Here is a 16430-nt window from a genome sequence, read left to right on the forward strand (position 1 = left end):
AGAGAGAGGGGGAGAGAGAGGGGGAGAGAGAGGGGGAGAGAGAGGGGGAGAGAGAGGGGGAGAGAGGGAGAGAGAGAGGGGGAGAGAGAGGGGGAGAGAGAGGGGGAGAGAGAGGGGGAGAGAGGGAGAGAGAGAGGGGGAGAGAGGGAGAGAGAGAGGGGGGGAGAGGGGGAGAGAGAGAGGGGGGAGAGAGAGAGGGGGAGAGAGAGAGGGGGAGAGAGAGAGAGAGAACAGGAGAGAGAGAGAGAACAGGGGAGAGAGAGAGAGAGAGAGAACACGGGAGGGAGAGAGAGAGAGAGAACACGGGAGGGAGAGAGAGAGAGAGAGAACACACACGGGGGGGAGAGAGAGAGAGAGAGAGAACACGGGAGAGAGAGAGAGAGAGAGAACGAGAGAGAACACACGGGAGAGAGAGAGAGAACGAGAGAGAACACGGGAGAGAGAGAGAGAACGAGAGAGAACACGGGAGAGAGAGAGAGAGAGAGAACGAGAGAGAGAACACGGGAGAGAGAGAGAGAGAGAACGGGAGAGAGAGAACGGGAGAGAGAGAGAGAACGGGAGAGAGAGAGAGAACGGGAGAGAGAGAGAGAACGGGAGAACGAGAGAGAACGGGAGAACGAGAGAGAACGGGAGAACGAGAGAGAACGGGAGAACGAGAGAGAACGGGAGAACGAGAGAGAACGGGAGAACGAGAGAGAACGAGAGAGAGAGAGAACGAGAGAGAGAGAGAACGAGAGAGAGAGAGAACGAGAGAGAGAGAGAACGAGAGAGAGAGAACGAGAGAGAGAGAACGAGAGAGAACGAGAGAGAGAGAACGAGAGAGAGAGAACGAGAGAGAGAGAGAACGAGAGAGAGAACGAGTAGGGGAGGGTAAGGCAGAGAGGGAGGGAGACACAGAATCCAAAGCAGAATCCAGGCTCTGAGCTGTCAGCACACAGCTCGACATGGGCCTTGAACACACAAACCACGAGATCATAACCTGAGCCAAAGTCAAGATGTTTAACCAACTGAACCACCCATGTGCCCCCATTTCTGCTAATCTTTAAAAACTGACTTGCTGGGGCACCTACATGGTTCAGTCAGTTGAGCATCCGACTTCGGCTCAGGTCATGATCTCACGGTTCGGGAGTTCAAGCCCCGTGTCGGGCTCTGTGCTGACAGCTCAGAGCCTAGAGCCTGCTTTGGATTCTGTGTCTCCCCCTCTTTCTGCACCTGCCCTGTTCATGCTCTCTCAAAACTAAGCATTTAAAAAAATAAAAATAAACTCACTTGCCAACTCTATCAAAGAATGTCTCCAACTATTTGAAATGCCTGTTAAAATGCTTTTTTTCCAATTACATCTGTGGGGGACATTACTTAGCCAAACCAACAGCAGCACAACGGATTGAAAGCAAAGCACCGAAGTCCAACAGGGTCTCATTAAGTCTGATGTTACAGAAATCTCCAATATGTGCAACACCATTCATTTTGTCTTGTAAAAAAAAAATTTTTTTTTATTGGAAACTGGTGTTAACATGTAAGGGGTTTGTTGTTTTAACATTTTGAAGAATCCGACTCTCACTTTCAGCTCAGGTCATGATCTCACGGTCGGTTTGTGAGTTCGAGCCCTGTATCAGGGCTCAGCACTGTCAGTGCTGTTTGGGATCCCGTGTCTCCCGCTCTCTGCCCCTCCCCCACTATGCACATGCTCTCTCTCAAGACGAGTATTTCTACAAATCCACAGGAACAAAAGCTGAGTCCCCAATAGTTTTAGGATCAAGGGGCCCTGAGACTTTCAAGTTTAATAAATGGCCCTTGTACAATACACATATAGTTAACACTACTCAAGTATTTAAAAAGTTAACGCTGTGTGTTTTTAACCACAATATAAAATTAACTATTGAAAGGACCATGGATTGGATATCCATATTCTCATCTATTCCTCGATATCAATATATCATTTCCATATAATTGAAAGCAGTTTATATATGCTTTTTATTTGATATTATTATAGCAATGTAATGCTTATAATTTTAAGGGCTGCATATGATCTGTCATGTTTCCTTGTTTGAAAAAAATAAAAACCATGGGCTTAATTTATATTTAAAATTTCCAAATGTCCTTTAATATTTCCAAGTAAAAGTGATTTCTAGTGTCACAGGACATAATGTTTCTAGTAACCTTGGCTTCTCCAATATAGTTTGTTGTCATCTCTCAGGGTTTGTCGTTAATAATAAAACCAGTGCAACAATTTATCTTTTACTAGCATTCAGTTATCTACTCACAATTTTGTCAGAGTACCTTCTAGATGATGCTAGAAATACAGCAACTCTGACCCCATGGAGATTAGACCCCAGGGGCATTTATCCACCCAACTGCATTCGTTCAATAAATAACAATCTGTTATATACAAGGCACTGTATTTGGCAGGCACCTCAGAATCAAAATGTTAATATACTTAATTGCACTTATCAGGGATACGCATTCCCTTAAGTGTTCCCAATTTTTGCTTATTTCACATTTCTTTGGAATTCTGAGTTTTCTTCATCCTAAATTTGAAGGCTATTGCTTCATGAGGCAATTTCATGAAAAAATGTCAATAATCAGAAGGACTATGCTGCACTCAGCCACCACTCTGACACTTTCCTTTTTTCCCCCTGGGAAAGAAGTGGTTCCCCTGCCCAGGAGGTCAGGGAAAGCCAGCCTCTAAAACTAGGAGATCCAGAGTCCACCTCTGGAGGCTGCCTGATGGATAGGATGACCCAAACCTGTCTGGATTTCCTTGTAAAACTAACCAGGCAAGTGAACGCATATGTAAACACTACTCTCAAAGTCATTAAAGCAGGATTTCCCGAGGAAACTTAAAGGTAATTGTCCATTAGTTACACAGGCTGAACAGAAAGGACTACTTCAGAAATTCAATTTCCTAACAAGGATTTTTAATTCAATCACTACTTAAAAAAAAAAAAAAAAAAAAAAAAAAAAAAAAAAAAAAAAAAGCAGCAACATGTACAATAAAAAAACTGGCCAGAAACTTGTTATGGGAGGGGAAGGATGGCCACACAAATCAATGTCAGGTCTGAACCTGAATGATTTTGCTCTTCCCAAAGGGTATATAAACTCCTAAGAAAATCTAGGTACAGGGCATAAGGGAATTTAGTTTACAAGATACAGGAAACAATTTTTTCTTAACGTTGATTTATTTTTGAGAAAGAGCACGCGCACATGCACCCACAGGGAGGGCAGAGAGAGGGAGGGAGGGAAGGAGGGAGGGAGGGAGATAGAGAGAAACAGACTCCTAAGCAGGCTCCAGGCTCTGAGCTGTCAGCACAGAACTTGACTCAAGGCTTGAACTCAGGATACAGGAAACCAATTTAAAAGGGGCATTACTCTGCGTGTTATACAGACAACTGGATTAGACAGCAGTACTCACTCCTTCAGTAAGGACTGGACTACAAAGCACTAAGATACTAAAAACAAGCATCACTTTCACCAACAGGACTTGTCAACATAGCAGAAAACAGTGGGGCTCTAGAGTCCACTAGATTGGATTCAAATCCTTGTTCTGCCACTTGCTTAACACGAGTTAATTCCCTTTCCTTCGTTATTAAAGCCTCGGTTTCCTTACCTGTAAAACAGGAACCAACACTAAACTCACAGGGATAATTATGTAAGTTACAGAACACAAGGAAAGGCTAATGATTGCGGTTTCTATTTAGAAAGCCAGGCAGCATGCTCAAATACAGAAATAAGGCAAAAAACAACCCATGTATAGTGACCACTAAAGGAACTGAAAGCAATCGCTTTGGTCTTAGGTGGTTAGGGAAAAGGTCCAAAAAACAAAAAACTTCGGAGCACCTGGGTGGCTCAGTTGGTTAAGCATCCAACATCGGCTCAGGTCATGATCTCACCATTCTGGAGTTTGAGCCCAGCATCTGGCTGGCTCTCTGTGAGCAGAGTCCACTTTGGACACTCGGTCCCCACCCCCCTCTCTACCCCTCCCCCCCCACTGCACTCTCAAAATAACTTTAAAAAAAGGGGGGGGGGGACTTAGGGGCAGTTTGAACTCCCTGTTACAAAGCTCAACAGATTTCTACTCATTCATGTTGTTAAAGACTCATGAAGCATAAGAACAAGTATTCACGAACAGTCACTGATGAGACATTCTTAGTGGTTCTTAACCTTTGAGTCCTGGCTCTCCCTGAGGGTCTCATCCAAGAGAGGAGCAGCAGCAGCAGAAGCGTCTCACCCAAAAATGCGAAAATGCTGTAGACCTTAAGGAGCAAAGGGCCCCAGGAAGCCCATTCATGGGCTCTAAAGACATAACACTCAGCAGCAGGATACTATTGACTTTGAAACGAAGCCCAAGGTTACCTAGTTGTGCCTCATGAATCAGACAAACACCAAGCTCCTCTTCCACCACACCGTGTCTCCCAAATGGCACCACCGTCCATCCTGTTGTGTGAGCTCAGAACCCAGGGGTCACCCTGACCCTCCCTTCCCTTCACATCCCTCCCAGAGTTCTCATCTCTCCTCTGCCATTGTTACCATCACCCTTCAGCAGGATCGCTTTAGCAGCGTCCTGTCCAGTCCGCTCACACTCCCCCTGCTCTCTCCCTCCAACCTCATCTCTGAAGGGTGGGCTGAGTGAACTTATAAAAAAAAAAAAAAAAAAAGATCATCTCAAAACTGCCTTTGCCCACCTCACCCCTCCTAGCTTTCAATAGGTTTCCATGAAAACAAGGGAAAGTTTCATGGAAAGGAAGCCATACCATTCTGTGATTGTAACAGGGACCAGTATGACCCCCAGAATAGGTAAGAGGGACAAACCACGTGATGTGGGAGAAATTTAAGCGGGACACAGAAGGATTATCAAAAATACCTAGAGCCCCCATGTATATTCTCAGTTACTTAGGAAACAAGTCTGTAATGTGTAATAGAACCAGGGTTCAGTATAGGAAACATTCCATCTCCCCCTAATTTTAGAAATTAGCAGTACAAGGAGAAACCATTCATATCCCAAACATCTGAGATTTACTGTTAACACCTAGGCTTATTTACATCCTTTTTAAATTCTATTTTAAAGAGAAAGCACAAGCAGGGGACAGAGGGAGAGAGAGAACCTTAAGCAGGCTCCATGCTCCACACAGCCAGATGCAGGGCTCAAGCCCACAACCCTGGGATCAGGACCTGAGCCAAAATCAAGAGTCGGATGCTCAACTGAGCCACCCAGGCACTCCTTTACAGCTTTTAAAAATTAAGTATTTTGAAGATTTTATGCAACACAGAATAGAAAGGCAAATGCAGAAATAAATCAGCACAGACATCTACAAAAATATTAGCAATAGGCAAAAACCATTCCAGGCATCTTTGTACATACGTGAATAGTTGGATTGATACAAGCATCAGCAAGCTAGTACTTCCTCTCATTTTTCTTCCGTCTCCCTCAAGATTTTTGTTCAGTTACTTTCTTTTACAGTATCTAGGCTTGTAACTTTCACAATCTGTCCTTTTCCTGAATTCCCTGAGTTGTCTGGCATTAGCTCTACCTATACTTAAATAGGTTCACATGCTTACCCTACATCCCACATAGACTCCACTCTTGGGATAGTTTTGATTCAGCTTTTTAACGGTAGATCTTAGCACTCCTTAGGAGGAACACATCTGATATGGTCACTGCTGCACCCTTACTGTGTATAGTTTAACATTTGTTGACTGGTGAGATTTTTAACTACAGAACTATATGAAAAACAACCTATTAAGCCACATATATTGTGTCTGTGGCCCATGTAAGGTTATCCAACATCTTAAATTCCTTGTAGAAGGGCTGTAAGAAAGCAATGAACCAGAAATCACAATTTTACAAGATGCCTTGAGACTTATTTCAAACAAGTTCCAAGAACCTGCAAGGTGGCTTAAGAATATATAAACGCTTAGGGCAACTTGCAAAAGCCAGGTTTATTCACATACAGGGCAAACAAACTTTATTCGGTCGAGTTCAATTTCAGATTCCAAGTTGCTATCACACTGTGCTAGGATCATACTGGCACGGTCAAGTATCTAGTTAATTATTTGTAACTGTTCGCCATTTATAACTCATCTCAGCAGAACCATTCCTCACTTGACTACTTTTCAAAAATTCAAAACTCTGATGGTTTAGAAAATGCTTTTACCCTTCAACAAACTTCTTTTGAAGGGTCAACTACAATCTGCTGCAAGCAAACACTGTAAGAAATGAGGCTTGCCATGTCCCAAAACTTCCGCCAAGAGTCAAAAGTCCATAACCTTCTAGACAGATCTGTGACCAGCCAGAAGAAATTTATTCACCAAGGCATTATGAGGGTTTTAAAGGTTCTCAAAAGAGTAAAGAATGACAAAAATCCATGTAAGTGACTTTTCAAGATGTGTAATATTGTATCTATCCTTCCTATAGGCAAAAAAGGATGTAAGGACTTAACTGCCTTCCCTCCTGACTCCCACATAACCAGCCCTGGGATTTCCAGGACTCCTGGCACTGGCCCTTTAAACAGGAACACATGGTCAAGTTCCTCTGGGCAGTATAGGGATAGGGCTGCTACTGGTTCCCTTTCTCAACTGCCCAATAATTCTGGAATTACTCCTTCTGGCCTAACCACGGTAATAGTTGCTCTATCGATGACTAACCACACACACACACCCCATACACACTCTACTGAAGTCATTTATAAGTTTATTTTCATGCATGCATGCACAGGCTGCAGAGGGAGAGGGAGAGAATCCCAAGCAGGCTCCACACTGTCAGCATGGAGCCTGACTCAGGGCTCAAACTCATGAACCGTGAGATCATGACCTGAGCCAAAATCAACAGCTGGACGCATAACCGACTGAGTCACCCAGGTGTCTCCATATAAATGACTTTTACATAAAAGATCTGAGGGGTGCCTGGGTGGCTCGGTCGGTTAAGCATCCGACTTCAGCTAAGGTCATGATCTCAGTTACAGGAGTTCGAGTCCCGTGTCTGGCTCTGGGCTGACGGCTCAGGGCCTGAAGCCTGCTTCAGATTCTGTGTCTCCTCTCTCTCTCTGCCCCTCCCCCACCCACCAAAATAAACTTAAAAAAAAAATAAGATTTGAGATGCCCCAATTCAGATAGCCTTTGCCTACTCTGAACAGACAAGAGCACCCAATTAGGACATTCGTTTTCCATTGAACATTTTAAATATCCTAACGTTTATACTCTAATTTCCCACTCCCCTGAACATTGTTTATTCTCTCATCTTAAACTAAGATGCCATGATTATACTCCAGGCAAATTAATATTTTGGAGCATCCGTGTTTGCACTGAAGAACCAAGTCTCCGCTGACCTATCTGCTATGAGAAGCTTCTGAAGATTTCACAACCTAAACCTAACTGTGGCCTTGTTCTGACAAACTCCATCTACCAGCACGGATACCAGAATTCCCCAGTCCCCTGCCGAAGGCCGATTCACCCACCCCAAAGCAGTTTTCTCCCCAAGGCCTTGGTAATTGTTTCCCATTACCGAGATTACCTTCAAGCCAAAGTCCATTGTTTTTGCCTGAGCCACAGTCTGGCAAACATTTCAGTGTAGCTGGTCCGTAAGGCTTAAATGTCTTTTATTATCTGTTCCCAAAGAGTTTAATGCAATACATAACCAAGATGAAGGTGTGTTTAACACAGAACTAATCCACACCATTTTTACCCCAAAACGATCCTTACAGTTAAGCCTGGGATCAATCAAGTGCACAAATGGTACAGCTTACACTTTTAGCTCCTGCAATAAAAGTTGTAATTCAGGCCTTTCGTTTAACCTGTATTATATAATTTTATAAAAGCTTTTGAAAATCTGATCAAACGCCCGTATCGTAATTGGCAGATTCCGAGTTCTAAGGATTATTTTGTTGGTGTGCGGGGGTGGGTGGGGCATTCTGGTTTGAGGACCTAGGTTAACATCCGACTATCTGAATAAAACATTTTTGTCCTTTCTGGTGGCCTTCAGAGGCAAGCTGCCACTCTTTGGTTGGCAACTGGAAGAAATCAGATAGGGTTTGGGGTTAATGCAGCAAAAGGAAACGGATTCTATTTAAAGGTCTTCGGGGGAGAGAAGGGAGTCAAGGAAAAACAACAGATTTTGGCGTTTACAGTTCTTTAAATGTACTCCAGAACAGCTGTTGTATTTCTTTCGAAGTTCCCCTCAAGTAGTAACGACAAAATATTAGGTAGCTAAAATGAACAGGATAGAAATCTAACTTCCTTTACGAGAATCGTTTTTCAGTAACTCTAGGAAAACAGTCAGGTAAGAAACTTTCTTAGAAGCTAAAAGTTAGCTTCCAAGTGGTTTAAAAAAAAAAAAAATCATTGCGTGAACAAGAGGGATCTTAGGCTAAGTGGAAGTTTAAGAAATTTGAGCTTTCCAAAAGAATCCACATTCTTTTTGAGCCCCTTTTCCGAAGGCCTCATTTTAAGAGAATAGATGAATACTGGGACAAATAAACAGGACATTAAGGCAGGGATATCGGAAGTACACTCGCAAACTTTGTAACACTCTGGAAGGTTAGGACTCCAGATGTGTTACAAGTCAGCTTCCAAACCCAGCCATCTCCCCTCCCTAGGTTGATAACGTAACTGGAACTGTTTAAGCTGTGTATCTATTCCATTCCTTTTAGCACAGGTTATCTACACGATCTACCCATCCCGGCCCCTCCTTCCCCCTCCAACACACACCCACACTCACTCTTCAATCAATATCTAAGGAATGCCAAGAGGGGAGAGCAAACTCTCTTTAGCTCTGCAGCTCCACACTGTATAATGATAAAACTGAAACCTGTGAGCCTAAGATCCCTGCGATAAGTAGGTCCTCGTTACCTGGAGATCAGGCAACACGTTTCCACCACCAGTAATATACCGGCCGGGGGAATTTTGTTGCTATGTCCAACAAACTACTTAGCACACAGATTCTGTCAGTGTCTGAGAATCAGCTGTAAGAAACCTGTGCCAAGAAGAGCCAATTAAAATTGCAAAAACATCTTATTTGTTGCTTATCCTCCATTCTACCCAACGTCCCCCACCCCTTCTTCCCTCTGAACTCCCACAATGCTGTCAAAGCCCAGACACAGCTGCAGAACTTGCTCGTTTAGATTTTAAACATTTCGTCTATTAACACAGCTACTGAATAACCCCCAAACCCCACATGTTTAAGATGAGCGAACGGAGGAGGGGTGGAGGGGGACAGAGAACGGGTGTCGCCCTCAGCATACCAAACTTGCTTGCAGAGCAGCTGCAGAATGAAAACAATCCTGGAAGTCAGGCAAACCGATACAAGGAGAATATACAGCCCTGGCAGATGCTCCCGGTGCCAGTCTTCCCTCATCATCTCCTCTCGGTAATTTAGTAAAGCAACATTAGGTGCTTATGCGAATATGCAGAGCATGGTTCGCAGCCAAAGTGGTGTTTTTTTTGTGTTTTTTTTTTTTTTTGCGCAGAATCAAAACAGCCAGTTCTGAAAATTGGACTGAAGTCTTCCGTTCAGAGCCAGGCAGAAATGGAAAGGGGCAAGTTTGGTCAGGGACCGAAGAAAACCAATGTTCTCTGGGGATTGCAACAGAGCCCTGGCAGCCTCAGGGGTCAGTGCCAACCCCAAAAAGGCTCCCTGGAAAAAAAAAAAGAGGTGTGAGGCCAGGTTATCAACAATACCCAAGGGGACCTGGGATTCTCCAGATGCCTCTGGAAGAACTGGACAGCCTGGCTGGAAGGATTTTCTGAGTTAAGAACGGGTCACCTGCCAAAATTTGAGGTTTAAGAAAAAAAAAAATTCCAGGTTAAAAAAACAAACTACCAAAACCCATACCTATGTTGCTTACACATTTCAGGAGTCCAGCTCAGTTCTGGATTCGGGGAAAAGCACAGAAATGGTCGTCACAGGCTAATGCTTCAGCATGTAGGATTTCAAGAATTCCACTCAATCCAGCTCTTAATACTCCAAATCAAAAGGCCAATGCCACGTGGTTGGTCTTCCCCTACACGGCACGGAGGCTTATTAGGAAGTTAAGGTTACTAGTTCAACCAGGTTTACAGGTCGACCACAAACTGCTCTGTTTACATGGGCAAATTAGTGACCTCATGGAGATTTGGTTTCCTAGTTGTAAAGTGGAAGAAAATTTTTAAGTTTTGAGACTAGCATGCAAGTGAACGTGGCTTTAGGGAACAGCTGACAATTTCTAATCCTTTATCCCCTCAGCATCCTGAGCCCTCAGACATCTCAAGGTCCCCTTGGGGCCTCCCCATCTACCCTTTCCCAGGATTTTCTAGTTTAACTCCATAGAGGAAATGAAAAATGTTATGGATTCTAATCAAGTAGCCTTACAAATAAAGGGGACCTATGAGCAGAGTCCTAGAAGGGCGGACTCCGGCCCACACCATCCCACGCTGCCAGCTCCACTTCCAGACCAGGGGAAGGCCCATGGAGCAGTCCCCTCAACTCTGTGGGCGCAGGGTCCTTCCTACCGCAGATAGGGGTGCAGGGGTAGGGAATATTTATACTTGGGAGGAGACAGAGGAAGCAGACGGAGAAGGGTAATTAACAGGTGAACAACAAAAGGTGGTTCGCAAGATGGGATCTTTCCTCTGGAAACCTTCCCACCCCTCCCCCCGCCCTCTGTTCTGCCTACAGGCCTTCTATTTATCCCCAAGTCCTGGCTTAAGTGTGTCCCACAGAAGCCTGGTCTCTTGGAGGTTGGGTCAGGCTTAATTCTCGTTTGATAGCAAATACAATCATCAACTATGATTCTCTAATGGACCCTTCCATTGGACTTTAAGCACAAACATCAATCTTATTTGATAGGATGTCCTATACACCTAAAAAAACAAGGGGGCAGGTGGCTAGCACTCAAATACTCAAATTCATTCGACTAAGAGCAAGCACTCCCTATGTTTTGGGCATGATTAGAGTGGGACCATTTTAAAATCACTAGTAAGATGCGTGCATTAGAAAAATGACAATTTGTTTTTAATGATAGTACGTGGTGTCTGAAAAGATAAGTGCTTGGCTGGAACGAGAATAACTGAGGGTAATGGAACGATATGGATCAAGAGCCTTAAAGTTCATACCATGTAGCCTAATAAACCTCACTTCTAGGGATCTGTCTTCCTGTAAGAAAAAACTGCTATCCAAGGATAGTCACTGTATTGTTTTGATTAGCAAGAAGCAAAATAAGGTCACTATCCAAAGAAAATGATAGGTGTTTTAGGATTACACACATCATGTTTGCAGAGAATATTAAGGACATAGGAAATTACCAATTTTAAAATTGTGGTGACCTATAGGACTTATAATCCATATTAGCCATTTTTGAGCGTATAGTTCTCTGGCACTAAGTAAATTCTGCAGCCACCCCTACCATCTACACCTCCGGGACACAGTCATCTTCCCAAATGGAAGCTACCTGTGAGACCTTAACTCCCCGTTCCCCTTCTTCCCCCAGCTCCTGGAAGTCCTCGTTCTACTTCCTGCTTCTGTAAACCTGACTACTGCAGGACCTCAAGTGGAAGCCCAGTGTTTGTTCCTGTTTAATTTTTTAATGTTCAGTTCTGAGTGACAGAGCATGAGCAAAGAAGGGGCAGAGAGGGGGAAACAATCTGAAACAAGCTCCAGGCTCCGGGTTCTCAGCACAGAATCAGACACAGGGCTCGAACTCACAAACTGAGTTTATGCTGACTCGAAGTTGGACGGTTAATCGACTGAGCCCAGCCGGGCGCCCCTGTCCTTTTGTTAACTGGCTTATTTCACTCTGCATCCTGTCTCCAAGGTTCATCCGTGTTGTAGCACGTGTCTGAATTTCCTATTTAATGGGCACTTGGGCTGCTTTCAACCTTTTGCCTATTGTGAATAACGCTGTTCGAATAGAAGGGTTGCTATGATTATCTGTTCACATCTCTGCCTTCCTTCAGTTATTCGGGGAATACATCCAGAAGTGGAATTGCTGGATTGTAGGGTATTTCTAGGCTTAGTTTTTTGAGGAACTACCGTACCATTTTCCACAGTGGCTACAAGCGTTTTACAGTCCCACCAGCAATACACAGGTGTTCCAATTTCTCCACACTGACACCAACCTGGTTTTCCTGTTTTCTGGATAACAGCCCTCCTAATGGAACTGGCATCTCATTGTGGTCCTGTTTTCCATTTCCCTAATGATCAGTGAGGAACACCTCTTCACGTGCTTAATGGCCATGGGTGTATCTTCTATGGAGAAATGTTTATTCAAGGTCTTTAGTCACTTTTTAACTGCTTGTTGGTCACGATATGTCCTTAGGTGACAGAAGTTATCTAATAATGTATTTAACTCTCAACATACCAGAAAAGAAAAAGCCATATACACACTGGAAGAGGAAGTGTAACAGATTAACAAAGATTACTTCTTGACTTTGTCCTTCACACTTTATTTGCAACATGTCTAAAACACGAATCAGAGGCAAGGAGATAAGAATTTTAAACTCTGAATAAACTCTGAATCCAACCACAAGGTCAAGGTTTCGATTAAGAGTGCCTGGGTGGCTCAGTCGAGTGTCTGACTCTCGATTTCAGCTCAGGTCATGATCCCTGGGTCGTGGGATCAAGCTCCGAGTGTGGCTCTGCATGAAGCTTAGCATCTGCTTGAAATTCTCGGACTCTCTCCTGTTTGCACATGTGAGCTCCAAAATACAAATTGAAAACAGCACCCTCTGAAGAGTTTCTGAAGTTAGCATCCAGGAGAAGGAAAGCCCCCACCCTCCTTCTGCTTGTCCTGTTAGGGCACACACTAGGTGCACTCAAGGAATCCCATGTCCTTTGGGGGGTTGCTGACAAGAGAACTGCCTGCATTGGTGAGGACTCAAATCCTCTTTGTTCCATGTACATGCTCCAGACCCCTCCCTCAGCCTCCAAACAAGCACAGTGCACAGAAATGTTCTCTCTCTTCACAGGACTTGGAAAGTAGTTCCAACAAGATAAGCCTATCAACAGACAGCATTATGGAAAACTAAATGACCATGCAAATACACACGCTGAAAACTATTAATGTAGACTCTTCTAATAAGGTCCCATTTATTCAGAGCAGACCACTTTTATCCTTGAACATCCATCAGAACAGCTGGGTAATTCATGCTGTAACAGAAATACCGGTAACGACTAAGTGCTCTGAGGAATACAAAGCTTTTCAGCATTTAGAGGAATCCACTTCCATTAATAATCACTCTTGTATTTTGTTAGATTCTCTATTAGGCACAACTATTTTACGGTGATTGTAATAGACTTCATTGACAGACTTCCTGCCTCCATGCTGGTTTCTCTTGCAAATTTCCATGGGACAGAGGTGCTCATCAGGTAGGACCAAAGGAAAATCTCAAGTCTTCATTCTACCTAAACCAAAAATGTAAGTCTCCTTAAAAGAACTAGACTCTTAAATCACAAGATCCCTTAAAAATACCAGAACCTCTTTAGACCTCACAGAAAATGGATGAATCTAGCTAGGATGCCAGTGTCTGCCACTTCCCCCCCCCCCCAAACCCTACATCAGAGGCCATGAAATTACTCAGATGCCACAGGTATTGCCAGAATTCCCATGGTCTATTCCAAAAGGTAGTACATTTATACATCCTGTTGTGAGTGGGGCAGTTTTCTTTTGTTCTACGTCATCGGATTCAAGAGGAAAACACAATGATCAAGTCTTTGAAAGGAAAAAAAACTATAAAAAATAAATGTTTAACAAGGCAAACAGTCTACATGGTCTTTAAGACGGTTTTCATTAAGGCTATGGCAAGACATTTAACAAGTAAGGTTATACTCTAACAAATACAGTGGTCAGAAGTTTCCTTCACAGAAATAAAGATGCTACAGACGTAGCAGAGACCAGACCACTCAAATATTCCCATTCTTCCCAGCAACTTCCAATCAGTCCCCCCACCCCCACTGGAAGGTCATGTTGCTCTGGCCACCAAGTGGGGGGCAGGGACAGAGGAGGAGTCATTTCTGAGTAGAAATGATGAAAAGCCCTTGTGGATCTTCTCGTCTCTCTCTTCCCTAGCTTCTGAAAGAGGCAGCCTCAGGCTCTAGATGCCAAGATCCTATGACTGTGTGGACAAGAGTCCCATCATGGGCTCACAGTGACCACGGATGCCTCTGGGAGAAGCAAACCTCTCGTGTTGAGCCACTGCTATTAGGGGATTAATGTGTCATTGTGGCATGGAACTGGCCATCCGGACTAGCACAATCCAAGTGTAATGGTGTTAAATACGTACCATGGCACCAACTACATAGAAGTCTCCACAGGTTACAGAGAGAGACACGCAAAGGGGCCCTATTTACACTTTAGGTCAGAAGGAGTGAGGCCAAGCAAAACGTTGAGAAGACAGGAAGCATGGGACATAGGCTCTCTGGACCTGAACTACAAGACCAGGTCGTCCGAATACACAGCTCAGACCACCACACATCCAGCTCCACCTTCCCTGAGAACAAGTCCAAGAAGCAGGGAGCTAAAATTTCTCAATTACGTGATGCCCCAGCCCCACAGATTTCTCCGGAAGCACCCACTAAAATGTGATCTTCGGGGCAGACTTTATCAGCAGCATCTTGAATATGCCCCTTGTCAGTTTATGGGATTGCTCGAGTTAAAAATACAGAGTACTAACAGACCAGATTCTTAGAACAAACAGTCTAGGAGTAGACAGAGTGAAAGCATACATCATCTTCATTCCTACCAGGGTTCCCAGAGTCTGAACCCATCAATCCTACCGCCAGCCTCGTCCACACAGACAGGAGTCCAAAATCCCTTCTTCCGTGGCTGTTTGAAAGTCCATCTTATTTATAAAATTCTGCAATCTCGTTAATTCTCGAGCACGTGACCCTCCAAATACCTTTTCCTACGATCATGCTGAGGCCCTCTTAACAAAATACTTGAAAAGTGAAGTCTCTAATAGAATATGGGAGCTTAACATCTCTCAAACACTGACAAATGCTCGCTTGCCTACTGATCCCTTTTATCTCTGCTGATAGGATAAATAGATATTACAGCTGTACGACTGAAAAAGTAAAGTCCTTTTACGGATACGTACAAATGTCCTAGCTGAGTAAAGGCAGAGGGGCGACGATTGACGTGTGTACCTTCCTTGATTAGCTGAGAACCTCTTACTCCAGCAGTTTCCTTCTGTATTAATACCCAAGAGAAAAGCAGAGAGGAGGAGCCAAGAGCAACTCAGTGAAGACTGGTTTCAAGCACTCTGCTTTCAGAGGGTTCTTTCTGATGAAAGGGTAACACCATTTTCAACCTGGTTGGTTGAAAGACGTGGACCTTCCCAGGGAGCCGGACCCTCAAAGACACAACTACTTTGGTAAGCGAACAACCCTCAGTCACCCTGCAGGGAATTGCTGCTCAGATGGGCACGGACACAGCACGTTTTGCTCTTGGCCCCATGACAGTATCTGCCCCCAACATCCCACCCACACAGCTTTTATCTGTAAACCTCACCCTGCCTCCGTCAACCGATCCCCTTCCTCCCTGCCTTTTCCAATACCAGAGCCCCTCCCCGGCTTTGTTCCTGCCTCGCTGACCACCCCCTTCCCCGCTCTGGCAGGCTCATTCTCATCTCCACACACAATGACAGCATTCTGAGATGGACTGTGACTGCGTTGGCCCTCCCCCCAGGCACACGAATCCTTGCTGCGTCATTCAGTTCTACCTGTAGGGAGAGGGCTCGTATTTCCTCACCAGCTCTGGCCACCCCTCTCAGCCCCAGGGCCTCAATCCAGAGGCCTTCCTGACATTCACCTTCAGCCCTTCTGGAGACCTAAGGCACTGCCCTTTCCACAGGTCCAGAAATCACATGCTCGTCCCCCAAACCCGGGCTTCTCGCTTGCCACACAGTACCGAGGGACACCACCGCCCTGCGGATCTTTGACCCCCACCCTCCCGCTTCCACGAGCCATTCATCACCACGTGCAGCAGATTTCGCTGAAGCAGACCCTGGATGTATCAACGTCTCTCCACTACGACCTCTGTAGTTCTGGGAAATCTCTCACCAGAATCAAGGTGGGCCTCCCAATGGGCGGCCCCCATCCACTCTAGCCCGCTTCTGGTTAGTTCTCCATTTGATGGCAGGTGTTAACCTTTCCAAGGAAATTCAAATCAGGCTACCTTCTTCCTTAAAGCTCTCCGAAGGATCCCCCATGGCTAGACTAAAAGGCTAGGCAGGCTATTGAACCCCCTAGGCTAAGAGACTGGGTTAAAAAGATTTCTATTTAAGACCTGCAAGGTGGCTCCTGTCTGCCTCTCCAGCTTTTTCTCACACTGCACCCTCACTCAGAATACTCCAGAGGGTGGGAGAGGATAGGCAAAAGAGGTGAAGAGTACCAAGAGGTACACACTCCCAGTTAGTAAGTCTCGGGGATGAGCCCAAGTAGCTACATCAGTAGAGCCCAAGACCCC

The 16430-nt window shown here is 44.7% G+C and overlaps 1 protein-coding gene across 4 annotated transcripts in view; it reads right to left on the minus strand.

Annotated features, from left to right (window-relative positions):
- Positions 1-16430, minus strand: part of PRKCA (protein kinase C alpha) — a 403084-nt gene that overhangs the window by 364906 nt on the left and 21748 nt on the right. Inside the window, exon 1 of one of the 4 annotated variants that reach the window (XM_045044862.1) lies at positions 9234-9556. The exons of the other annotated variants lie outside the window; for them this stretch is intronic. The gene's annotated coding sequence lies outside the window, so the exon portion shown is untranslated. Of the gene's footprint in view, positions 1-9233; positions 9557-16430 lie in introns of those variants that run through there. 4 annotated transcript variants of the gene reach the window in all.

Source organism: Felis catus, chromosome E1, assembly GCF_018350175.1.
Source record: "Felis catus isolate Fca126 chromosome E1, F.catus_Fca126_mat1.0, whole genome shotgun sequence".
NCBI lineage: Eukaryota > Metazoa > Chordata > Mammalia > Carnivora > Felidae > Felis > Felis catus.